Source organism: Danio rerio, chromosome 23 (assembly GCF_049306965.1).
Source record: "Danio rerio strain Tuebingen ecotype United States chromosome 23, GRCz12tu, whole genome shotgun sequence".
NCBI lineage: Eukaryota > Metazoa > Chordata > Actinopteri > Cypriniformes > Danionidae > Danio > Danio rerio.
Window position 1 is genome coordinate 41,860,001 of NC_133198.1, and position 27,192 is coordinate 41,887,192.

Sequence of the window (27,192 nt, forward strand, 5' to 3'; positions counted from 1 at the left end):
AATAGCGCGTCACATGCTTAAAATGGATAGTTCATTCCTCAAAAGCAAGTATTGATGTCAATCAAAGTGTCAGTATCATCAAAAAAAAAAAGTCCTGACACCATTGTTTATGAACAAGATGGTCAAATGGCTGTCATGTTTTCATTATGACACTTTACTCTGGACATTTTTTTTTTTAATGCAAAAAAAGTCAGCTGTTGGTGACACTTCCTGAAAATGTTCAAGACAGCACTGCATACTATTTGCACAGCCATTTGAACACTACAGTAAAGTTAGACATCACTGCCTTTAGTGAGATATCTGAGTACAAGACACTGAATATGTATGTTTCACATTTTTACCGTATTTGCTCGTTGCAATTCTAATTTATTCACAGCATTGTGCAAAAGAATAAACACACCCTTATTACAGTTTTTCTCAGTTGCGTTGGTGCATTTCTCACAACACTATTTACATTTGCACAACAGTTAATGCAAACTGCAAAACAATTAGTGCAAACTGCAAAACCAAGCTCATAACCCGCAAAAGCACGTCACATGCTCAAAATGGATAGTTCATTTCTGAAAAGCAAGTATTGATGTCAATCAAAGTGTCAGTATCATCAAAATAAAAAGTCCTGACACCATTGTTTATAAACAAGAGAGTCAAATGGCTGTGTCATGTTTTCATTATGACACTTTACTCTGGACATTTTTTCAATGCAAAAAAAAAAAAGTCAGATTTTGGTGACACTTGCTGAAAATGCTCAAGACAGCACTGTGTACTATTTGCACAGCCATTTGAACACTACAGTAAAGTTAGACATTACTGCATTTAGTGAGGTATCTGAGTACAAGACACTGAATATGTATGTTTCACATTTTTACTGCATTTGCTCTTTACTATTCTAATTTATTCACAGCATTGTGCAAAAGAATAAATACACCCTTATTTACAACAAACATAAACTTCCTTTGTAGAGCTGTGCACAACTGTAGACAATATTGCAGTACAAATTGGAACTGAACCTTCAACATACACAGGTCTGTAAATCATTCATCAAATTGTTAAACTTTTAAGACATTTTCAGGAAAATAAAGATTTACAATTTTTTTAAATAAAATTTGCTAGACAGATTTTGACAACTAGTTCAACGTTTTTGTATGTAACGACTCAAGTAATGAAACAAGGACTATTAGTTTTATATGGAATGACTATTCAGCATTTACAAGTTTAGTTCATTTTGACTGACGTGACATAAGCAAATGATAATGTTCTAAACAGCAGAGAGTTGTATGAAAGCAATTGATGCTTGTCCAAAAGCATTCACAATTTGTTGAAAAGAATGAGAAACTGCTACTAGAATGTGCACAAATGACTAATTGTTTTGAGAAATGCATTACCTGTTGTGCAAATGTAAATAGTGTTGTGAGAAATGCACCAAAGCGACTGAGAAAAACTGCAACAACAAGCATAAGCTTCCTTTGGGTAGAGCTGTGCACAACTGTACACTATATTGCAGAAAATTTTGGAACTGAACCTACAACATACACAGGTCTGTAAATCATTTATGTAAATCATTCATGAAATTGTTCAATTTAGAAGACATTTTCAGTAAAATAAAGATTTGTTTATTTTTTTTTTATAAAATTTGCTAGACAGATTTTGACAACTAGTTCAACGTTTTTGTATGTAACGACTCAAGTAATGAAACAAGGACTATTAGTTTTATATGGAATGACTATTCAGCATTTACAAGTTTAGTTCATTTTGACTGACATGACAGAAGCAGATGATAATGTTATAAATAGCAGAGAGTTGTATGAAAGCAATTGATGCATGTCCAAAAGCATTCGCAAATTGTTGAAAAGAATGAGAAACTGCTACTAGGATGTGCAAAAATGACTAATTGTTTTGAGAAATGCATTAACTTTTGTGCAAATGTAAATAGTGTAGTGAGAAATGCACCAAAGCGACTGAGAAAAACTGTAACTTACAGGACAAGAAGATCCATTTTTATGGAATATATTTATGTGTTTATATACACTCACCAGCCAGCCCAAGTGCTTCTGGTGAACTGTGGTGCCATTAAAAAAATCTCAACGTTTAAAATCTGATTAGTTTAAAAATCTGTGATCACTGCCTGATTGATATTTAATATAAAGTAGGTCTCAGACGGACAAAAATAGCACTGCATTAGATAACATTTGTCTGCACTATGTCTTAAAAATAAACATTTATTTTACCACAGTATTTTTTCAATATGCTAGCCTGATGCTACTGAGGGTGCTAGCGTTTACACTGTCTTTCATCTTGCTTTGTGCTTGAACAACTAAATGAAGGCTTAAATCTATTTAACTGATTGTATTTTAATTACATTACAACATCGATGCTGTAAAAGGAACAGTATGAAATTAAAAACCGACGTTTATCATTGGCTGAAAAACACTAGCTGCGCATATAGCCCATTGTGGAGGTGTTTTATCCATCAGCGTGAATAATTCACGGAGCTCGTTAATAACTATCCCAGATCCAGGAGGCATCAGGAAGGAAGACAAAGCCATCATTACTAATGCCGGGCTGTGATCAGAGGTCTTGGTCTTCCTCCGTGTGTCCTGGGCCTCCCGCATCGCCAGCTGAACCAGGAAACTCACAATCTGACAACCAGGAAGCTGTAAATCCAAAGCCAAGGTAAGACAGCTGGCAAGTCAGGCTTTCAGCAGGAAGAGCCGGGTTAGTTATGATTAGCAGAGTCTGTCGTCGTCATCATGTTTCTGTCAAGATGTTTATCAAAATTCACTCACAATTCATGAGCGCTTGTGGGATTTATGATTAAATGTACAGTGAAACAAAATGACTCAAAGATGACTCCATGGATTTAATACATTTTTTTTTAAATTAAGTGGTTGTAAACAATTTATTTGGGTTGAATTTTAACAAACAAATTAAGTTTAGAACATAACTAAACGTAATTTGTTGAAATTCAGCCCATATAATTTGTTTGCAACATTTGTTTTTCAGTGTAGAGGTTTTAAAAACCTAGTTAGGGATCATTTGTGTAGTGTGCATATATGACATGAAACTTTTAAAAGATATAAACACCCCGGCCGCATGGTGTCAGTAAACGGTAACGTGGGTGTGTACTGCAAACACATTTGTGTGAGACTCATCGTTTCTAAAAGGATTGAATATACTCCACCCCAAATACATCAAAAAAAACTACTTGGTATTTTTGACTAATGAGTTGTATTTCAGCTTCGTCTGTCTCTGTCACTGTGCTGTTTATCTGACGTAACGCATGAGATTGCAGACAGAAACGGTGAAAAGCGATGGGCTACAATGCATTCAGACACCAAAATGGGCAGATAAAATAAAAAAACACACTCCAAAATGGAGGCTATAATAAATAATCAGATGAGTATTTTGAGCTGAAACTTTACAGACATGTTCAGACACCAAAGGCTTATCTTACATCTTGTAAAAGGGGTAAATAAATAAATAAATAAATACAGTTGAAGTCAGAATTATAAGCCCCCCTGAATTATTTGCACCCCTGTTTATTTTTCCCCAATTTCTGTTTAACGGAGTTAAGATTGTTTCAGCACATTTCTAAACATAATAGTTTTAAAAACTTATTTCTGATAGCTGATTTATTTTCTCTTTGCCATGATGACAGTAAATAATATTTTCTAGATATTTTTCAAGACACTTGTATACAGCTTAAAGAGACATTTAAAGGCTTAACTAGGCTAATTAGGCTAACTAGGCAGGTTAGGGTAATTAGTTAAGTTATTGTCTAACGATGGTTTGTTCTGTAGACAATCAAAAAAAAAAAAAATGTCCCAAAAAATAATAAAACCGTTTTTTTATTCTAGCCGAAATAAAACAAATAAGAGTTTCTCTAGAAGAAAAAATATTATCAAACATACTGTGAAAATTTGCTCTGTTAAACATAATTTGGGAAATATTTAAAAAAGAAAAAAAATTCAAAAGGAGGCAAATAATTCTGACTTCAACTGTGTGTGTGTGTGTGTGTATATATATATATATATATATATATATATATATATATATATATATATATATATATATATATATATATATATATATATATATATAAATCCTGGTCAAATAAAGGATGAATTAAACCATTTTTAAACAAACTATTTTTTATTGTTTGTTTACTTTTATTTTTCTTTAAATAAATATTTCTTAAAATAAATATTTTCCTTTTTCAAGTTTACTGTAATATATGAAGTCATAAAACAAGGTATTTCTACTATATATTTGGCATAGGAACATAACTGACAGGCCTGATAAACTTAACAACTTATCTAAGCAGCTTCCATTAGTAAGTTTGTTTTTGTAACAGCATTTCAGCACCATAAATGTAGATTTAGCAAGTGTAAACACACAATTTGCTGATTTTATTCAGATATATACTTGATTTCGCAAAACAGGCAACAATGTCTATTTACTTTAGCATGAATAAATCATATTTTCAGACGAATAAACTCTTGTATCTCTCTTTTCATACAGCATGTTATAGCTAAAGCACAAGCGATTGCAACACACAGCCGAGGACCTGCTGTACCACAGAGTTCACAGCGTAACACAAACATTTAAATCTGACGTGATAAACAGAAGTCCTTCATAATGGATTTGCTGTACTCACTGTCCTCCCACGACTGAAGGCTTTCAGAAGGAGACGAGACTCGCTGCAGTCCTGCCAACAATCCTGCTCTTCAGTTTCTCATCATGATCTCGAAGACACTTTTCATACTTACAGGATTTTCAAAAATCAGGATAATTCATGGGTGAGCAAATTCTGTTTTTTATTAGACACACTTTATTTAAGTAGCCATAATTACAGTATTAAGCAAATAAAAAAAAAAGTCAGGGGTCACTAAATTAAAATTTTTTACTAGCAAAAAAGAGCCCCTAAAGTGACGTGCGCAAAAAGGAATTTAGTGTGTCAAATATACATTTCGTGTCCACCGGATATTATATTGTGCACACGCAACATGCATGTCGGCTGTATGTCCTGCATGCAATACTATATTATGCAAACCCAATATGCATGTAGTGCTCATACGATATTATGTTGCGCACGTGATATGTATTGTACGTCTATGTTGTGCACACGCGATATTGTCATGTGTACATGATTTGCATGTTTGTCTTCCACATGCGATACGTATGTTGTGTACACACGATACTGTCGTGCACATTCGATAAGTATAACACATGTATGCAATATGTATGTCTATAATGTGCACATGCGATACTACGTTATGCACACACGATATCCATGTTGTGTGCATGCGATACTATGCCATGCACCAGCAATACTGTTATGCACATGCGATACATATGTCGTGCGCATGTGATATATATCTGTATGTCATGCACATGCGATATTTATGTCGTTTGCACACTTTGTACATCTATGTCGTGCGCATGCGATACTATGTTAAGCGCATGCAATATGAATATCATGCGCACACAATATGTATGTCTATGTCGTGCGCATGTGATACTATGTTAAGCGTAAGCAATATGTATATCGTGTATATTGTGCACACACAATATGTATGTATATGTCTTGCGCATGCGATATTATGTTAAGCGCATGCAACATGTATATCGTGCGCACACAATATGTATGTCTATGTCGTGCACATGCGATACTATGTTAAGCGCATGCAATATGTTTATCATGCGCACACAATATCTGTCTATGCCGTGCACATGCAATACTATAAGCGCACGCAATATGTATATCGTGCACACACAATATCTATGTTGTGCGCATGCGATACTATGTTAAGCGCACACTATATATATATATATATATATATATATATATATATATATATATATATATATATATATATATATATATATATAATGTGCATGCAAAATGTATATGTTGTGCGCATGCAATGCATATATCATGCACATAAGATTTGTATGCCTATGTCGTGTGCATGCAATACTATGTTATGCGGATGCAATACGTTTGTTGTGCACCTGTAATATGTATGTCTATTTTGTGCACACACAATATATATGTCGTGCAAACACAATACATATGTCGTGCACATGGGATATGCATTTCTTTGTTGTGAGTATGTGAAACGTATGATGTGCGCTCACAATATATCTCTATGTTGTGCGTATGTGAAACTGATGTTGTGCACATGCAATATATTTCTATGTTACATGCACGCGGTGCGTATGTCGTGCACACGCAATATGTGTGTGTTTGTGTGTGTGTGTGTGTGTGTGTGTGTATATATATACAGTTGAAGTCAGAATTATTAGCCCCCTTTCGATTTTTTTCTTTGTTTTTAAATATTTCCCAAATGGTTTTTAACAAAGTAAGGAAATTTTCACAGTATGTCTGATAATAGGTTTTCTTATGGAGAAAGTCTTATATTTTTTATTTCGGCTAGAATAAAAGCAGTTTTCAATTTTTTTTAAACCATTTTTCGGACAAAATTATTACCCCCTTTAAGCTAATTTTTTTTTTTCAATAGACTACAAAACAAAAGATCGTTATACAATAACTTGCCTAATTACCCTAACCTGCCTAGTTCACCTTATTAACCTAGTTAAGCCTTTAAATGTCACTTTAAGGTGTATAAATGTGTCCTGAAAAATATCAAGTAAAATATTATTTACTGTCATCATGGCAAAGAGAAAATAAATCAGTTATTAGAAATGAGTTATTAAAACTATTATGATTAGAAATGTGCTGAAACAATCTTCCCTCCATTAAACAGAAATAGGTGAAAAAATAAACAGGGGCGCTAATAATTCAGGGGGGCTAATAATTCAACTGTATATATATTTATATATCTATGTTATTTGAACATGATACTTATGTCTTGTGCACACATGTTGTACGCATGCAATATATATGTCTATGTCGTGCACACTAGATATGCATGTCTTGCATATGTGATGCTTACAATGTGCACACAAGATATATACCTGTGTGGACGACATAGTATCGCTGGGAATGCGAAAGTCTTTATTGTTTTGGGGTTTTTTTGCACATCACTTTAGGGGCTCTGTATTCAACTAGGAACTCTATCACTGGCCCTTTAAATGAAAGTAAATACAAAGTTCAAGATTCTTTTGAACTTCTAACGAATCAAAAGTACTGAAAGAAATTAGTATTAGGGCGAGGCAGTGGCGCAGTAGGTAGTGCCATAGCCTCACAGCAAGAAGGTCGCTGGTTCAAACCTCGGCTTAGTTGGCATTTCTGTGTGGAGTTTGCATGTTCTCCCTGCCTTTGCGTGGGTTTCCTCCGGGTGCTCTGGTTTCCCCCACAGTCCAAAGACATGTGGTACAGGTGAATTGGGTAGGCTAAATTGTCCGTAGTGTATGTGTGTGTGGATGTTTCCCAGAGATGAGTTGCGGCTGGAAGGGCATCCGCTGCGTAAAAACTTGCTGGATAAGTTGGCGGTTCATTCCGCTGTGGATTTCACAAACATACTTATAAACAAAAGGGTTTTCGACATTAAGTCAATCATCATTAATAATATTAATAATGAAAATAATTTCTAAAGGATCTTGTGAGGATTAAAGGATTGGCATTATTCTATTTTTTTGTAAACGGACAAATTCATCTTTGAATCACAGAAATAAAAAAAAAATTGTTTTTAGATTTACATTATGGGGCTTTGATCTCCGATTTGTTAAACTTGATGTTAAAATTTCAACTGTGCAGTATAACAAAGTGACCTTTATTGACATTTCAGAAGTTTTAAACAACATATTGTATAAGAAATAATATATAAAGTCCATAAAGTCCAGAAAAAGCACTGGCAGTCTATTTATCTGGTTTTTCTACTGATATTAACAATAGGAACTCAGACAATATATCACTGTCAATAAAAGTCACTTTTATTAAACCTTTCAACATCAAAAGCTGCTTGGAGGAAAGATCAAAATCCCATAAATCAATTCAAAAACATAAGTAATTGAACAAAAACATGTATCAAAATATGCATATGTTAATTTATGTTTTAGTTTTTTTTACCAGTTCATATACAGTATATATAAATATAAATTTAGAACTACATGAGGGTAATAAAATATTTAAAGAATTATGATTTTTGAATAAAAAGTATTCAGGACTAGCCGTCTCATAAATCATCTCCAACTATCCATATCATCCATTAACCTATTAATCAAAATTATATTTGATACAGTTCTGCCTAATTCATCCCCGTCACTGTACTCAACACAAAGGTCCATCAACCATCCACAAACCTCCACAATCAATCAAAGCGCACACAGACCACACTCACTAAAATGGGTCAAGCATTTCTCCCAGGATTTTCTTAACATATGCTCCGCGCTACGGTTTCATATCCATCTTAACCATGAGAAGTGCTTTCAAAGCGTGATCTATGAGACGAGGGAACAAAAGCTCTCCGACAATGACAAGCCCCAAGAGCATGAGCCGGTTCTCCCTCTTTTCAAGTAATTCCAGCCTGGGCTATTCAGAGTCGACCCTGTGGCGAAAGAGAGAGCGTTCGGGTCTCCAGAAATAGACCAGAGCTCATCTTTCACCGGGACTCGGAGCGTCTTCTCTGGACTGCGTCCCAATTCGCATGCTATCCGTGCTAAATTTTATGTGAAAAAAACACAATTAGCGTGTCCCAAATAAACTATTAAAATGAACAGTAAGTTACTTTCACTCAAATGTGAATGGATATTCATTGTATTTTACATAAATAAGTTGTGCAAACTTAAAATTTTATTGCATTAAGCTGAACTTGGTGACAAAGTGCTTTGCAAAGTGTGAAGAAATATAAATAGGGGGCGGGGCATAGATTATGATAGCCCTTCCCCTATTTAAAAATACAGCCTATCTGCTTGTTAAGTGGTGACGTTTTTGTGATGTATGTAATACTGTTTCCGGGTCCAAGCCTCCACTCATTTGAGTGGAGAAATCATTCGTCTATGATCACGTTTTATTCCTATCACACATTAAAGTTAATTTTTTGTAAAATCATAGTGTACACAACAATCTCTGGGCTTGCTGCATAACAAATACCAAAAATTTAACAATTTATAAAAAAATGATCACTTTCTGGCCATCGGATATTAGGCATGGACATATATACTGCGATCGTGATTTTTGAAAGTATTAAGTCACTTTGTAAACATTTATTATTACCGTTTCACCCATTTAGTTGAATAGAGCGCTTGGACCCGGAAGCCGCTTCGCGTGACGTCACACTTAACAAGCGGATAGTGTCCCAACTCTCAGAGGGCGAAACTTTATTTTGATTTGATTGGTTTGAACAGGCTTTACATTCCTAAAAGTCGTTTTGTGATATTTAAAAGTTTACTTCCTTTTACTCAAATATAAATGAATATTCATTGTATTTTATATAAACAAGTAACGCAAACTCTAAATTGGATTGCATTAAGCTGAACTTAAATGTGACAAAGTGCTTTGAAACATCCAGTTTTGTTTTATTTGTGGCTTAACTTGGACTGAAACATGGAGATAGGGCGAGGCATATATATTAGCCCCTCCACTATTTAAAAATACAGCCAATAGTGTCTTGTTTTAATCCACTCTACCAGTGGGAGAAATTTTATTTTGATTAGATTATTTTGAACTGGCCTTACATTCCTAAAAGTCATCTTGTGATATTTTAATTTCACTTCCTTTCACTCAAATATGAATGAAAATTCATAGCATTTCACATAGATAAGTTGCGCAAACTCAAAATGTGATTACATTAAGCTGAACTTAAATGTGACAAAGGGCTTTGAAATGTGTGATACAATTGGAACTGAAACATTAAGACAAGGCAGAGCATAGATTAGCCCCTCCCCCATTTAAAAATATAGCCAATAGTTTCTCATTTTTATCAGCTCTGCCAGTGAGAGAAACTTTATTTTGATTTGACTGGTTTGAACAGGCCTTACATTCCTAAAAGTTATTTTGTGATATTTTAATTTCACTTCCTTGTGATGTTATTGAAACTGAAACATAAAGACAGGATGGGGCATAGATTATCCCCTCCCTCATTTAAAAAAACAGCCAATAGGGTCTCGTTTTATCAACTCAATAAGAGAAACTTTATTTTGATTTGATTGTTTTAAACAGGCAAATATGAATAAAAATTCATTGCATTTCATATAAATAAGTTGCGCAAACTTAAAACGTGATTGTATTTAACTGAGCTAAAAGTGACAAAGTGCTTTAAATGTGCAATTTTGTTCAATAATTGGAACTGAAACATATAGAGAGGGCTTGGATAAATTAGCCCCTCCCCCATAAAAAAGCCAATCGGGTCTTGTTTTAATAAACTCTGCCAGTGAAAGTGATTGAAATCAAACATACACACACACACACACACACACACACACACACACACACACACACACACACACATATATATATATATATATATATATATATATATATATATATATATATATATATATATATATATTTTTTTTTTTTTTTTTATTTATTTTTTTTTTTTTTTAAGGGAAAATACTTAAACAGGATGATAGTGGGATATAAATATGGGAGAATTCAATGCCATTGTAGACATTTAAGGTAGAAATACTCTTTGTTGTTTTGTAATTTTGATCTAATATTCAAAGTAATGTTCAAATATGCACACATATAGGAAAAGCTACTGATACTATGGATACTACAGTATGGGTTTTATTTCAATGAAGTTATCACACTGTAAAATGTAAAAATGGTCACAATGACTAACGTCAAAGGGATAGTGGGATAGAGATCTTTATTGAATACAAAAGAAGATATATTAACGAAGGTTAGAAACCAGTCGCCATTGAAAACTAGGTAATAAAACACTCAATGGTAACTGGTTTCTAACATTCTTCAAAACAGCTTCCCTCATAATCAATGGAGAAACAGAACTACAATATTTTTTGATAAGAGGAGGGGAAATTTGGAAGATGGACAGGGCACGATTGACGGTCCATTATTGATAATGAAGTAGTGTGTCCTAAAGCTCACACACTCAAAAGTACACTCAAATGACTGCTTGTTTAAACTACCTATTTAAAATGAGTTGAAACAAAACAATTCTTAATAATTCTTATTCTTTTTGGGGACACAACTTAATTGTTTTATGTTTAATCCACTTATAAAAACTATTAATTGATTGATTGGGACAATGTGAACAAATTGTGGAAGCTTAAAATGCAGGGAAAAGCGGTAATGCGGTCGACGTACCAGTCTGCTGTGGTAAAGCAGGAGCTGAGCCGAAAGGCAAAGCTCTCTCAACAATCTACGTTCCTACTCTCACCTATGGTCATGAGCTTTGGGTCATGACCGAAAGGACAAGATCTCGGATACAAGTGGCCGAAATGAGTTTCCTTCGAAGGGTGGCAGGGCGCACTCTTATGGATAGGGTGATGAGACCTGACACCTGGGAGGAGCTCGGAGTAAAGCCGATGCTCCTCCACATCGAGAGAAGTCAGCTGAGGTGGCTCGGGCATCTGTTTCAGATGCCTCCTGGACGCCTACTTAGGGAGGTGTTCCAGCCATGTCCCACCGGGAGGAGGCCTCGGGGGAGACCCAGGACACGCTGGAGGGACTATGGGTGCTTTCACATCTGTAGTTCGCTTCATTTGGTCCGGACCAAGGGTAATAAATGATACATTGTTGCATTTTCTGCCGACTTTGGGTCGTTTTCACACCACACTGCTGGCTTTGGTCCGAACCAGTTGAAACGAACCAAAATGCAGTCATCTGACGAAATCCACATCTCTCATTGGCCAGATGTTGTTGAACATATTTCTTAAACTGCTTATTATTGGTCAGAATTCCCGTGTGAGAAAATGCCAGTGAACTCCCGCAGGTAAACAAAACCTTTTACTCTGGAGGGACGACTGCGCTGACTGATTGTATTCCTGCTTTAGACAAACTATACATTTCGAGAATGAAGCGCTGTCGCGGCTGGAAAACAGTGTTAAATGCATCGCTCGTCACTTCAGGAGGAGGCGTGAATTAATTTAGCTAAACTGTCACATGGTCATCTTGCGGAAATATTACCAACAATCCATCAGGTAATGTTTTCCCCCTCTCTCTCTCTCTGTTGGTAAAGCACTGTCAACAAATATTTTTCCTCCATATCCCATAATGCACAGCGCATCGGCCTACGGCAGCTGAACTAGTCCAAAACACACAGTACTTTTTGCAGTTGGACCTGTTTTAGTACGGATCATATTCTCACCACAAAACAAACCGCTCCAGGGTTCGTTTGAAAGCGTACCGAGACCACCTCTTCAAGCAGGTCTCGGTACGCTTATTTGGTCCGCTTTTGGTGCGCACTCGAGTACGATTGCTGCATTCTCACCTGCCCAAACGAACCATACCAAAAGTGAAAACGAACTCTAGTGCGAGTCAATCGAACTAAATAAGGCAGGTGTGAATGCACCCTATGTCTCTCGGCTGGCCTAGGAACTCCTCGGGATCCCTCCGGAGGAGCTGGAGGAAGTGTCTGGGGAGAGGGAAGTCTGGGGTTCTCTCCTAAGACTGCTGCCCCCGTGACCCGGCCCCATAAAAGCGGCAGAAAATGAATGAATAAACAAATGAAAATGCAGGGTCCCACACAATTCATTCATGTTGTACCCACAAAATTAATTTCATTAAAGTAACAAATTTAAGCAGATTGAACATAAAACCTCAAAAAATTGTGTTGTTCAACTCATTTAAAATGAGTTTGAACAAACATTAAGCATTATATTTTGAGTGCACTCAAAAGTATACTTAAGGAATTGCGTGAAACCCAGCATTTTTTATACAGTGTATCTACTTCATCAAAAGTGTACCTACTTTTAGTATAAGTAGGCGAACTGGGACGGGGCGAGGGTGTTGCTCATTTGAATGTCTGTCCCGCTGATGAGCTGAGTGATTATGACGTGGAGTTAATATTGAAGTTTGGAGAATGCAGAGTGTTGTAGCCCTCCAGGGCCCCCGGCTCGCATACGCAACACGAAACGTGTCAGCCGACATCTTATCACGCCAGTCTGCCTGTCAGGAATGGCCGACATTTGCACTTTAGCATTTCCCTGCCGTCACAGACAAAGAGAGATTATGAAGTTTGGCGTATAAAAGTCTTGTTGTAAATGCAGATCTTCGGTCAGAGTCACCACTGAGCACAAAGAGAAAATATTCAGACTGAGGAGACATCTAATGCTGAAATACTTCATTCAGCAGTTCAAATATGAATGCAAAAGGTTTATTTTTTTAACCATATGTGTATTATACTGTATGTAGGCCTATATACAGATGAAGTCACGACTATTCGCCCTCCTGTGTCTTTTTTAAATATTTCTTGAGCAAGGAATTATTCCACAGTATGTCTTATAAGAAAAGAAAGGAAGTCTTATTTGTCTTAAATGTATAAGTACACTAAAAACACATTTTGAATGAGGTTAGAAACCCTTAACCACTGACTTTCAGAGTATTTATTTTTCTGACTATGCAAGTCAATAGTTATAGGTTTTCAGCTTCGAACTCTTCTGTTGTGTTCGACAGAAAAAAGAAACTCATAAGGGACCACTTGAGGGTGAGTACATTTTTGTTTTGTGGGAACACTATAAAATAATGGTCCATTAGTTATTAGTAATACCTTTATTATGATATTATTCATTAATGTTTTTAAATGTTATTTAGGTTAAATAACATTAGTTCATGTTAACTCATCATAATATTTTAATAATTGTAATAATTTTGTTGTGGTATTTAACACATATATTATGGTATTTATTAGTGTATTTATTAATGTTTGATAATGTTAGTTAATGTTATTTAAGTTCAATTATTAATAAATACATTTATTATGGTATCTATTAATGCTTGTTAATGTTGTTTAAGTTAAATTATGTTAGTTCATGTTAACTAATTACATTATTTTAATTATTAAAATAATTTGTTGTGGTATTTAATGCATTTATGATGGTATTTATTAATGTATCTTAATGTGAGTTGGTGCTATGTTAAATAACATTAGTTCATGGCAACTCATTATAATTTTTAAATAATTGTAATAATTTGTTGTGGTATTTAATACATATATTATGGTGTTTATTAGTGTATTTATTAATATTTTTTAATGTTAGTTAATGTTATTTAAGTTAAATGATTAATAAATACATTTATTATGGTATCTATTAAGGCCTATTAATGCTTGATAATGTTGTTTAAGTTAAATTATGTTAGTTCACGTTAACTCATTATAATATTTTAATTATTGTAATAACTTGTTGTGGTATTTAATACATTTATGATGGTATTTATTAATGTATCTTAATGTGAGTTGGTGCTATGTTAAATAACAATAGTTCATGGCAACTTATTATAATTTTTAAATAATTGTAATAATTTGTTGTGGTATTTAATACATATATTATGGTATTTATTAGTGTATTTATTAATATTTTTAATGTTAGTTAATGTTATTTAAGTTAAATGATTAATAAATACATTTATTATGGTATCTATTAAGGCCTATTAATGCTTGATAATGTTGTTTAAGTTAAATTATGTTAGTTCACGTTAACTCATTATAATATTTTAATTATTGTAATAACTTGTTGTGGTATTTAATACATTTATGATGGTATTTATTAATGTATGTTAATGTGAGTTAATGCTAAGTTAAATAACATTAGTTCATGGTAGCTCATAATTTTTAAATAATTGTAATAATTTGTTGTGGCATGTAATACATTTATTATGGTATTTATTAATCTATTTATTGTTTGTTAATGTTAGTTAAGTAGAATAACGTTAGTTCATGGTAACTCATAATTTTGTAATAATTGTAATAATTTGTTATGGTATTTAATACATTTATTTATGTATTTATAATTGTTGAAGTTAGTTAATGTTATTTAAGTTAAATAACAATAGTTCATGTCAACTCATCATATTTTTAACAACAGTAATAATTTGCTATGGTATTTAATCCATTTATTATGGTATCTATTAATATCAGTTATTGTTAGTACATGGTAAGTCATTATATATTTTTAATAATTTGTTATGATATTTATTACATTTATTATGGTGTTTATTAATGTATTTATATTTGTTTGTTAATGTTATTTAAGTTAATAATGATAGTTCATGTTATCTTATCATTTTTTAATAATTGTAATAAGTTGCTATGTTATTTAATACATTTATTATGGTACTTATTAATGTAATTATTAATGTTTGTTAATGTTATTTAAGTTAAATGATTAATAAATACATTTATTATGGTATCAATTAATGTCTATTAATGTTAGTTAATGTTATTTAAGCTAAATTATGCTAGTTCATGTTAACTCAATATAATATTTTAATAATTTTATTAAGTTGTTATGGATGGGCGAGGTAGTGGTGCAGTAGGTAGTGCTGTCGCCTCACAGCAAGAAGGTCGCTGGGTCGCTGGTTCGAACCTCGGCTCAGTTAGCGTGTCTGTGTGGAGTTTGCATGTTCTCCCTGCCTTCGCGTGGGTTTCCTCCGGGTGCTCCGGTTTCCCCCACAGTCCAAAGACATGCAGTACAGGTGAATTGGGTAGGCTGAATTGACCGTAGTGTATGAGTGTGTGTGTGAATGTGTGTGGATGTTTCCCAGAGATGGGTTGCGGCTGGAAGGGCATCCGCTGCATAAAAACTTGCTGGATAAGTTGGCGGTTCATTCCGTTGTGGCGACCCTGGATTAATAAAGGGACTAAGCTGACAAGAAAATGAATGAATGAATAAAGTTGTTATGGTGTATATATAATACATTTATTATGGTATTTATTAATCTATTTATTAATGCTTGTTAATGTTACTTAAGTTGAGTAAGATTAGTTCATTGTAACTCATTACAATTTAATGCTTTTATTAATTTGTTATGATATTTGATACATTCATTGATGTATTTATTTATAATTGTTTGTTAATGTTAGTTAATGTTAAGGTAAATATTGATAGATGATGTTAACTAATCATGTTTTAATAATTGTAATAATTTGGTATTTAATACATTTATGGCATTTATTAATGTAAGTATTATTGTTTGTTAATGTTATGCTAGTTAAATAATGTTAGTTTATGTTAACTCAATATAATTTTATAATAATTAGGATTAGCAAATGTTGAACTATGATTAATGATTTACAAGATTATTCAGACTAAATGTTAGTAAATACATTAAATATCATTAATTAATGGGTCATTATTCTAAAGTGTAACCAACATTTGTGACTAAAAATGTAAGTCAATGATTTTTGGCACTTTGAGACTAAAAATATTGAGATTATACAAGCAACTAAAAAATTTTCATGGCTCCTGATGATATCTCACTTTTAAAGTGGATTTTAAAGTGACATTTAAAGATTAAAAAAGACTAAGTGTTACTATTTTAACCTATTTTCCTCCTCTGTATTTTGTAGATCCAAATCATTGATATTAAACATCAAATCTGTCTAACAGTTCCTACTTAAAACACACACACACACACACACACACACACACACACACACACACACACACACACACACACACACACACACACACACACACTAAAAGTGCAGAACAAAGAATGTTACCCGATCTGTTACAGATTTGGTAAACAACCACGCAAGTGATCAGTAATTGAAAACGCGAAGATGCTGAGATGCTGCATTAAAACGCCTCTAAAACTGGGGTTTCATTATGCAGGACTGGAGGTCATGGTTAATTTGCTCAGATTTATCGTTTGCAGGTTGTCCAGGACAGGCATGCACAGAAAGCCGCAGTGATTTGTGGGTAACATTAAGGCGAGGAGGCTGCCAAGAGCACCCAGACCCTCTCAAAATCCCCTCTGCAATCTGTTAAGGTGGTCAGCGACAGCAACTGCTAAATCAGTGCCGTCTCTTTCAGTTTGCCGCTGCTGCTTGTTTATTAACAGCCACCGCACGGCGCATTTACAATCATTAGCGAGTGCTCAAAACGAGTGTTTAAGATTCGACTTCGGCAAAAGTTGCAGCAAGTTGTATCATAATGACTCTTTTTGTTTGGTGTCTAGTCCCGCCCATGTGACATCTGACTGGTTAAAGGTGTCATAGAATAAAACAATATGGACTTACCTATACGTATAGCTGAATAATAGGAGTTCAGTACATGGAAATGATATGATGTGAGCCTCCAACACCACTGTGTCCTCGTTCTCAGGTAAATCATGCGAGTGTAAAATCTCAGTGAAAAAACTAATCAGAATAAAGCACAGACTCTGATGATCAATACTGGATAATTATGCAAGACCCAGGCTTTGTTTGAATGGCCACAAGGTTTAGAAAGATTAAAACAATGATCACTTTTTTCCTTTATTTTAAAATGCATCTAAGCTTGTATACTGTGGATTTGGGACTCTTATTTTGAAAATGGGAAAGGCAGGAATGCAGCCTTGTGTCCCATCTGTTCATTATAACACACAACACGGGATATACTGATTATTAATTAACTCAGCGCTATCCCAAATAGGCATAATATCATTAATGTTTTGTTAGTTTAACATGTATATTGTGCAGTTTGTCACGTATGTTTATAATGTGGCAGTAAACACATGTAGACTGCTGAATATAAGTGTTCAATGCAGGTTTATGCATAGTGTCATATCACTCAGCTCCAACTGTGATTTACATTTACATTTACATTTAGTCATTTAGCTGACGCTTTTATCCAAAGCGACTTACAAATGAGGACAAGGAAGCAACTTACACAACTATAAGAGCAACAATGAATAAGTGCTGTAGGCAAGTTTCAGGTCTGTAAAGTCTAAGAAGGAAAGTATTAGTACTTTTTTTTTTTTTTTCGGGTACAGTTAGTGTGATATCCAGAGAGGCAATTGCAGATTAGGAAGGAAAGTGGAGACTAAATAGTTGAGTTTTTAGTCGTTTCTTGAAAGTAGCGAGTGACTCTGCCGTTCTGATGCAGTTAGGGAGTTCATTCCACCAACTGGGCAGATTGAGCGTGAGCGTTCGGGAAAGTGATTTCTTCCCTCTTTGGGATGGAACCACGAGGCGACGTTTATTCACAGAACGCAAGTTTCTGGAGGGCATTTCTATGGAGTGAAAGAATGATAATAAACTTTATGAAACTCATCTGTTTCTTTTAATTATTCCCTGTGCTTTAATATCCAATATAAACAGAAAGCTGTGCTTCTCATTTTAGGGGTAATCTAATCTCTTGTTCTAAATTAGCATATAAAACCATTTCTGGATATTTATATATATTTATTATATATTTTTTTTACTTAAATAAGCAACATATCAACTACATAAATATCAGATCAATTTAACATTTTAAAAACATTTAAAGATTTCTGTGCCCTGTAAATCTATTTTGCATCATATATATATATATATATATATATATATATATATATATATATATATATATATATATATATATATATATATATATATATATATATATATATATATATATATATATATATATATACACTCACTGGCCACTTTATTGGGTACACCTACTAGTACCAGGTTGGACCCCCTTTTGCCTTCAAAACTGCCTTAATCCTTAGTGGCATAGATTCAACAAGCTACTGGAAATATTCCTTAGAGATTTTGGTCCATATTGACATCAGATTTGTCGGCTGCACATCCATGACGTGAATCTCCCGTTCCAGCAAATCCTAAATGTGCTCTATTGTATTGAGTTCTGGTGACTGTGGAGGCCATTTGAGTACAGTGAACTCATTGGCGTGTACATGAAAACAATCTGAGATGGTTCACGCATTATGACATGGCGCATTATCCTACTGGAAGTAGCCATCAGAAGATGGGTACACTGTGGTCATTAAGGGATGGACATGGTCAGTAACAATACTCAGGTGGGTTGTGAGTTGACATGATGCTCAATTGGCACTAATGGGCTAAAGGGGGGCCAAGAAAATATCCCCCACACCATTACACCACCACCACCAGTCTGAACTGTTGATACAAGGCAAGATGGATCCATGCCTTCATGTTGTTGACAACAAATTCTGACTATCCGACTGTCGCAGCAGAAATCGAGACTCATCAGACCAGGCAACGTTTTTCCAATCTTCTATTGTCCAGTTTTGGTGAGCCTGTGTGAATTGTAGCCTCAGTTTCAGGTTCTTAGCTGACAGTACTGACACCCGGTGTGGTCTTCTGCTGCTGTAGCCTATCCGCCTCAAGGCTGGACATGTTGTGCAGTCAGATTTGCTCTTCTGCATACCTCGGTTGTAACGAGTAGTTATTTCAGTTGCTGTTGCCTTGCTATCAGCTCCAACCAGTCTGGCCATTCTCCTCTGACCTCTGGCATCAACAAGACATTTGCATCCTTAGTTGCTTACTGAATAGTATCTCTTTTTCAAACTATTCTCTGAAAACCCTAGAGATGGTTGTGCATGAAAATCCCAGTAGATCAGCAGTTTCTGAAATACTCAGACCAGCCTGCCTGGCAATGACAACCATACCACATTCAAAGTCACTTAAATCACCTTTCTTCCCCATTCTGATGCTCGGTTTGAACTGCAGCAGATCGTCTTGATCATGTCTACATGGCTAAATGCATTGAATTGCTGCCATGTGATTGGCTGATTAGAAATTTGCGTTAAAAAGTAGTTGGACAGGTGTGCATATTTATTTATATATATATATATATATATATATATATATATATATATATATATATATATATATATATATATGTATGTATATATAGAGATTTTTTTCAACACATTTCTAAACATAATAGTTTTAATATTTTATTTCTAATAGCTGATATCTTTAATCTTTGCTTGGATGATGACAGTACATATTATTTTACTAGATATTTATAAGACACTTCTATACAGCTTAAAGTGACATTTAAAGGCTTAACTTGGTTAATTAGGTCAACTAGGCAGGTTAGGGTAATTAGGCAATTTATTGTATAACAATGGTTTGTTCAGTAGACTATCGAAAATAAATATAGCTTAAAGGGTCTAATAATTTTGACCTTAAAATGGCTTTTAAAAAAATGAAAAAAAAATTATTCTAGCCAAAGTAAAACAAATAAGACTATTTCCAGAAGAAAAAATATTACCAGACATACTGTGAAAATGTCCTTGCTCTGTTAAACATCATTTGGGAAATATTCAAAATGGGGAAAAAAAAAAATCAAAGGGGGGCTAATAATTCTGACTTTAACTGTACATATATATATACCATATATATGAAACACTAAATGTACAGTTACATTAATCAATTAAAAAAAGCATTTATAAGTATAATTCTAAATATGTTAAGTTCATTTTGACCTTTCTATTAAAATAATATTAAGGATTTAAGAATATTAAAATCTTAACAAATCTTTTAAAATGTTGTAATGTTCCACAAAAAATATTATTTGCTTGAAATGTTTAGTATGTTGAAATTATATACTGTCAAGGCTGGTCGTGCAAATTAAACAGAAAACATGCAAAAACAGACAGACAGACAGACAGATAGATTAGATAAGATAGATTTCAGTTTAGTTCACCGTGTTTTTCAGAGTCACAGAGTCTGCAGTTTTCTTAAACTAGCCAGTTGTTAAATTGAAAAGATTTTCTTGACCTAAAGTTCTAGATTCAGACCTGACTTTGACCGCTGATGGAGATCAGCTCTCTGTCAGAATCCTAATAGACTTGTTTTGTTTCATTTGAAAGATTTTTTATTCATTTTTTTTCTTCCCGCGGCCGCCCATGAGACCGCAACAAGAGAATTCAATGACCCATAATAGATGCCATTTGCGTGGCCTCCTGTCTAATTGTTCTCCAATGGATATGATAAAATTAGCAGCCCGCGCTGATTGCCTGCTTGCCATTTTCAAATGAATAGGAAGATCATTTGGCGTGGCAAAGCCTGTACATCATATACGCCATCCGACTCTGCTTTTTAAAAATAAAACGCACCTGAAACGCTCTGATTTTCTGTCACGCCGAGGAGGCATTTTTATAAACGGCTGATAAAAGCGTGGCAGTCGTCTCTTTCTGACATATTTGTTCTTTAACAACAAATCACATCCTCCTGAAGCCTGGCACCTGAATATGGAACAATGGGGAGATGAGCTTGAGATTGTCTTCATTAGACGCATTAATATTCATGGAAAGTGGAAAATCTGACACCAGAGAGGACTTGGTAACCTTTTCTCATATTAGATTTTTTTTTTCTCCCCTTCCCTATTCCTAAACACAATTAAAGTCCGGCAATGACTTAATTAATGCCGCTTTCTGTCAGGCGCTTTAAAGAACTGTCAATTTGGCCGTGGTTTGCCTGTCAGCGAGACAGAAAGACAGTCATCAGCCCGAATCGCGGCGCTGGAGAAAGTCAAATTCCCAGACACCTTGCCAAATTGATTCTTTTAAGGGTTTTCTCACAGATTATCCTTTTTATCCTCGCTCTCTCTCCCCCTGTCAGCGATTTGTAGGATGAGTCGAAATCCTGTGTAGATTTCCTGATGTTTTTTCTTTTGCGCTTATATGACTGTCTGTCTTTGTTTTGCTTGGATTCGGGGCGAAGGGTCGTCTTTCTGAACCCCCGGCTGACAGAGTTTTATTCTGGCACGTCTCCTGCAGCTCATTTTGATCTGTCTGCGAGTAAAACGCTCTACTGTAAAATCAAGCCCTGTGCGTACAGACTGCGCTCAAGTGATGAGGAATAACACAGGCAGAAAGGTTTAAAACAGATTTTAGGTTACAGCTGAAATCAGTGTATAATGGTAAGTAAATGATTTTTGGAATCTGACAATTGAAATGCAAACAATTTGTGATATTCATACAATAGTGTAATGTGTTAAAGATGATAAAGTGTGGCAAATGTGATAATCAAAAGTATTATTTTCATAAAACAGTATAGCCTATAATATAATAATATATATATATATATATATATATATATATATATATATATATATATATATATATATATATATATATATATATATATATATACACACACACAAACAACAGTTCTGTCTGGTTCTCGAATCTGATTGGCTGATAGCGGTGATATACTTAAGTGGTATCAGCATCTGTAAAGCCTCTTTGACCTTAAAGTATTACTCAGCCCACATACAGCCAGCAAAAAACAGACACTACAGATCTAAAGTTTAAAAGATGCTTGCTCTGCTGTTTAACTGTCAGCTCATGATTTGAATCCAACGCGGAAGAAAGTAGTTCCTCATACAAAAGGGTTTTTGAGACTCTCCATATTTGATTTTGTTTTTATATTCACAATTATGTCGTCAAACTGTTGTATAAATGCAATATCACACTCGTAGCAGTGCAATATGTCTGTATATCGGCACAGGTGGGGGCACAACGCACGTCTCCCACCAGTGCCGATATACAGCGATATCACACTGCTACTCGTGTGTTATTGCTCGTATATATGTATATATATATATATATATATATATATATATATATGTATATATATATATATATATATATATATATATATATATATATATATATATATATATATATATATATATATATATATATATATATATATATAATTAATAATGTTACAGTTAATAAAGTGCAATTACCAAAAATAACTTTGCACTCAAATAATAATAATAATAATAATAACAATATTAACAACAACAACAACAACAACAACAACAATAATAATAATAATAATAATAATAATAATAATAATAATAATAATAATCTTTATGTATGGTAAATGTATTATCAGCCCTATTAAGATATGCAAAGCATACATTTGTCACATTTCTGGCATATTTTAAATACCATCATTATTAAACTCATAAATCTGAAAATTAATTTGAGTTTAAAATTTTATACTTACTGTTAAACATCACTACTAATCATAAAAATTCCTAATTATTTCTTATTTAATTGGCAACATTGCAATAAACAAATAAAAAACATACCATAAATAATAGTATTATGTTGCAGCAAATTATTGCATATGTCATATTATTAGCAGAATCATAGTAAACGAAAATAAATCCTTATTTTTGTCACGTGTTTTACACAGCTAAGAGCAATTAGTTATTTTACTTAAAAAAGAGAGTAAGCTCTGGAACTGTTAAGTTGACTTAATTTTTTATAATTATGCACATCTTAATATTACTTCATACTTAATAATTAAGTATTACTTAAAAAACATACTTAATTATTTAAAATAATATTAAACAAATCACTTAAAAAGCAAGAGGTAGTCAATTAATCATTTTAAAAGTAATAGGTTTACTCACCTTCTTAAGATGGTAAACTAACTTTGAACAACTGATCTGTAAAGTGTGAGTTAATATGGCAGTTAAGTGTTAATTATAAGCTTAAGTATGTTATCGGGACGTTATTCTAAAGTTGCAACTATTCCACTTTTACTAAGAGTTTATAAATACAGAATAGTTGCAAATTTAGAATAATGTCCCAATGACATATATAAACTCTTAATTGATACTTAACAAGTCTTTAGTAAGTAATTTACTAACAGCTTGTTCATGATCTATTTCTAATTTATTAGGTGTAGTTAAAAATCATTAAAATAGAGTAAACAAGTCATTTATAACTTGTTAACTAACAGCTTGTAAGTTATCTATTGGATATATATAAGGCACAGTTATAAATAATTAACAATCTATTAACTTTTATTTAACAAGTCATTTATAACTCATTAACTAACAGTTTATTAATGATTTATTAACTAGTTATAAAGGATAGCTATTCTAAAGTGTTACCCAACTTAAGTAAATTCAACTAACCACTTCAAAAGCAATGGGTTTGTGCACTTTTCTTTGAGTCAACGAAGCGTTTTAAACCCATTGCAGGTTCCATTGCAGGTTCACTCACTTCTTAAGTAAAGTCAACTATTTGCTTTAAAAGCAACTTGTTCACGCATTTTTAAAAGTAAAGGGAACTAATTGCTTTAAAAGCAATGGGTTTACTCACTTTAAATAAAGTTAACTAATCACTTTTCGCAGAGTAAGACAAATGAAAGCAGAACTGGAAAGTCATTTTAACTCACACTATATTAGACTTACAACTACGTTAAGTTAAATGAAAATAAAAGCATATTTTGATGCCATAGTGAACAGATTGATTTGTTGCAGTGTATTTTAACATCAACCAACCATGCTCTTGCCTTTAGTCATTCCTCTTGAGAACGACTGGGAACTGTGTGACTAAACTGAAGTTAAAGCGTTTAATCTCCGCACGCAGGCCAGATTGCAGACGGTGAGAATGAATGAATGTTTTCTGCAGCTCTGGCCTGTCGAGACGCGGAGCTGCAAACTGTCCAAACGCGCTAGCTCTGCTAATGACTGATTTCTCTCTAGCTGCCGTTTTGATCAGAAATAACTCGAGTGGCATCGGCCAGAATTGTTGTAATGGCTGTGGAGACGCGAGTTGAGGGCTCAAAGAAGTTATGGCAGCGTGGCAACAAACTTTTGATGATATCCAGACAATGCTTGGAGAGACATGCGAGGTATTTATGAAACTGAGACTGGTGCTTTTAGTTAGTGCCATCAGTAGTGGTGCTGCTAACTCTTTCACAAGCTTTGAAGTACACATGAAATCAAACCTAACCACACGATTTTGTTAGCTCACATTGCTAGTTTTGTGGTGAACAATTCATCTGTGCATGTCATTATAGGGGTGGTCCACTACGATATCATATTTTAAACTTTAGCTGATGTGTAATGTAGATGTGTGAACATAAACAACATCTCTGAATGTAAGACGCCTAAAGTTCAATGCAAAGGGTGACATACAGTAGGCTTTACAGAGTTAGCTTAGCATAGCCCACAGCGTATGAAGTTTTTGGGACTACAAAAAATACATCCAGGTTAATTAAGTCATAAACTCTTCAGGTTATACGCATCCATCATACGGATATACCTCGCGCAGTGAAGGGGCATGACCAGAGGCACTGTAATGTTACAGCAAAGAAAGCTAAAATGCCTTTCAAATACTGCTATATTCACAAAGCTTCGTCTGTTTCTGTATTTAGAACACGACACAAATGAAGAAGTGCTTACAGTTTAATTTTAATAATGTTCCAGAGAATTATTTTTAAAAATATATAGCTAGCATTTGAAAAAGGACAGCTTCCAGAATCTCTCCTAGTTCTTTGCGGGATTCGGCTAAAAACTCCTCAAAGAAGTAGCGGCTCCAACCATAATAAACGAAGCTGCGGATTGTGAGCCACAAATAGACTATTGTTTGTTTTTAATATTATTTTGTACAGTATTATTTGGTTACTGAGCAAAAATAAAACACTTGAAAATAAAAAGTGTTAGAGACAAAAACTATTTAAATTAAAAATATATTATATTAGATTTTTTTTTAAACTTGTAACACAGTAAATAACAAACCCACAATAAACCATCAAGATCCTGGCTTGACAGCCATATTTACAGAAATCAAAACACAGGTATGTTAATGCCATTTGAATTTTAAAACAATCAATACCAATAAACAAAAAAATATTTCCACTGCATTACTGCAAAAAAACAAAACAAAACAAAACAAAAAAAATTCCAAAATACAGGCATTGCAGATATGGAAAATGGAAAACTATAATAATAATAATAATAAAGTATTGAAAACAAACAATTGTACTCATTGTAAAGTTGTATTGCTGTGAGCAGAGAACATTAATTATAAAGTAGAAACAATTTGGCTTTGTCCTCCTTTACGCAGTTGCTAAAACAGTCCAGTCGGTTGACATTATTGGGGGACAATGTGGACCTTTTCTTTTGAATGATGTGAGCTGAGAGTGCAACGCAAGTTCACGGCAATTCGTAACTTTTTGATTAAGTGGCTACGGACAACAACGTTTAGGCAGGTTTGTCGCTAAGACACGCACACACACAGACCAGGGCTGTGCACGGGGGGGTGGCCCGGTGGCTGAGGTGCCCCTCTCTGGAGGCACTTGCTCTTCACTTTGCGATCTTGTTGAGCACCTGCCCCTGTAAGTGTCTGTGCTCTGTGCATGGGATTGACACACACACACACACACACACACACACACACACACACACACACACACACACACATACACACACACACACACACACACACACACACACGCACACACGCACGCACACACACACACACACACACACACACACACATACACACACACACACACACACACACACACACGCGCACACACACACACACACAACACGCGCAATGGGCAGCCAGTGCGACTTCCTTAGGATTCAACACGCATTAAACTAAGCGTACTAATGTATGGCTGTATTTCACAAGGATTCTGACGCAACAAAGCGAAGCATACACTTTCATTGCATTTTTAAAGGAGACACATCAAACTTAATGAAACATTGGAGGGCTCTTGCTGAAAGGCAGAGGAATGTGCTGTCTTTGACAGTTCGCAACTTCATCTGACACTTTCCGAGTACATTTACATGGACACCAATACTCCGATTGTAATATGATTAAGATAATACTCTTCTATCTATCTATCTAATCTACCATGTAAGCAGCGATTTTTGATTACCTTAAAGGACCACCGAGTCACAAAATGCGGAGGTTTTTCTTTCCGTTCGCCATGCGGTATCAAATTCTATTAAAATGGAAATCGAAAGTTAAAAATGAAACACCTGAAATTGCATGAAACTCTGGAGAGCCTGGTGATGCGACATTAATTGTTTTATACTGAAACTTGCCTTCAAAAAGTGCTTTCTTGGTCTTATACACATTTCTTGCATGTTAAACACACGTCGACCACAACATGAAGTAAAAAAACCTGCAACTGCGTTATTTCGTTAATTTTTTTAACGGGATAAATATTTAAAATTAATCGCATGTTTTAACGCACAAATTTTGACAGCACTAATATATATATATATATATATATATATATATATATATATATATATATATATATATATATATATATATATATTTTTTTTTTTTTTTTTTTAATTAAGGGACTTGTTTTTTTATTTGTTTGAATAATAAATAATATTTACAGACAAATGAGAGCATATTTCCATCCTGCATTAACATTTGCAGTGCTGTGGACTGAATTGGACCACTCTGTCACATTCATCATATTATGTGTGAAGTCAGTGAATTAAAGAACGCTGTGTGTATTAATGAACTCGTATCCTCCAGTACGCAGAACAAGGTGTAATGTTCCTGTCCACCAA

At 34.1% G+C, this 27,192-nt stretch overlaps 1 protein-coding gene and 1 long non-coding RNA gene across 8 annotated transcripts in view; one reads left to right on the plus strand and one right to left on the minus strand.

Moving 5' to 3' along the window:
* The window catches only part of tshz2 (teashirt zinc finger homeobox 2), a 254,508-nt gene that overhangs the window by 186,163 nt on the left and 41,153 nt on the right, over positions 1-27,192 (minus strand). For 4 of the 7 annotated variants that reach the window (XM_073939328.1, XM_073939329.1, XM_073939327.1 and 1 more), the window contains one exon: positions 12,839-13,074. The exons of the other annotated variants lie outside the window; for them this stretch is intronic. The gene's annotated coding sequence lies outside the window, so the exon portion shown is untranslated. Of the gene's footprint in view, positions 1-12,838; positions 13,075-27,192 lie in introns of those variants that run through there. 7 annotated transcript variants of the gene reach the window in all.
* Positions 4,680-27,192, plus strand: part of LOC141380554 (uncharacterized) — an 89,075-nt gene continuing 66,562 nt past the window's right edge. Inside the window, exon 1 of the long non-coding RNA XR_012398707.1 lies at positions 4,680-4,796. This is a non-coding gene — a long non-coding RNA (uncharacterized lncRNA). The remainder of the gene's footprint in view (positions 4,797-27,192) is intronic.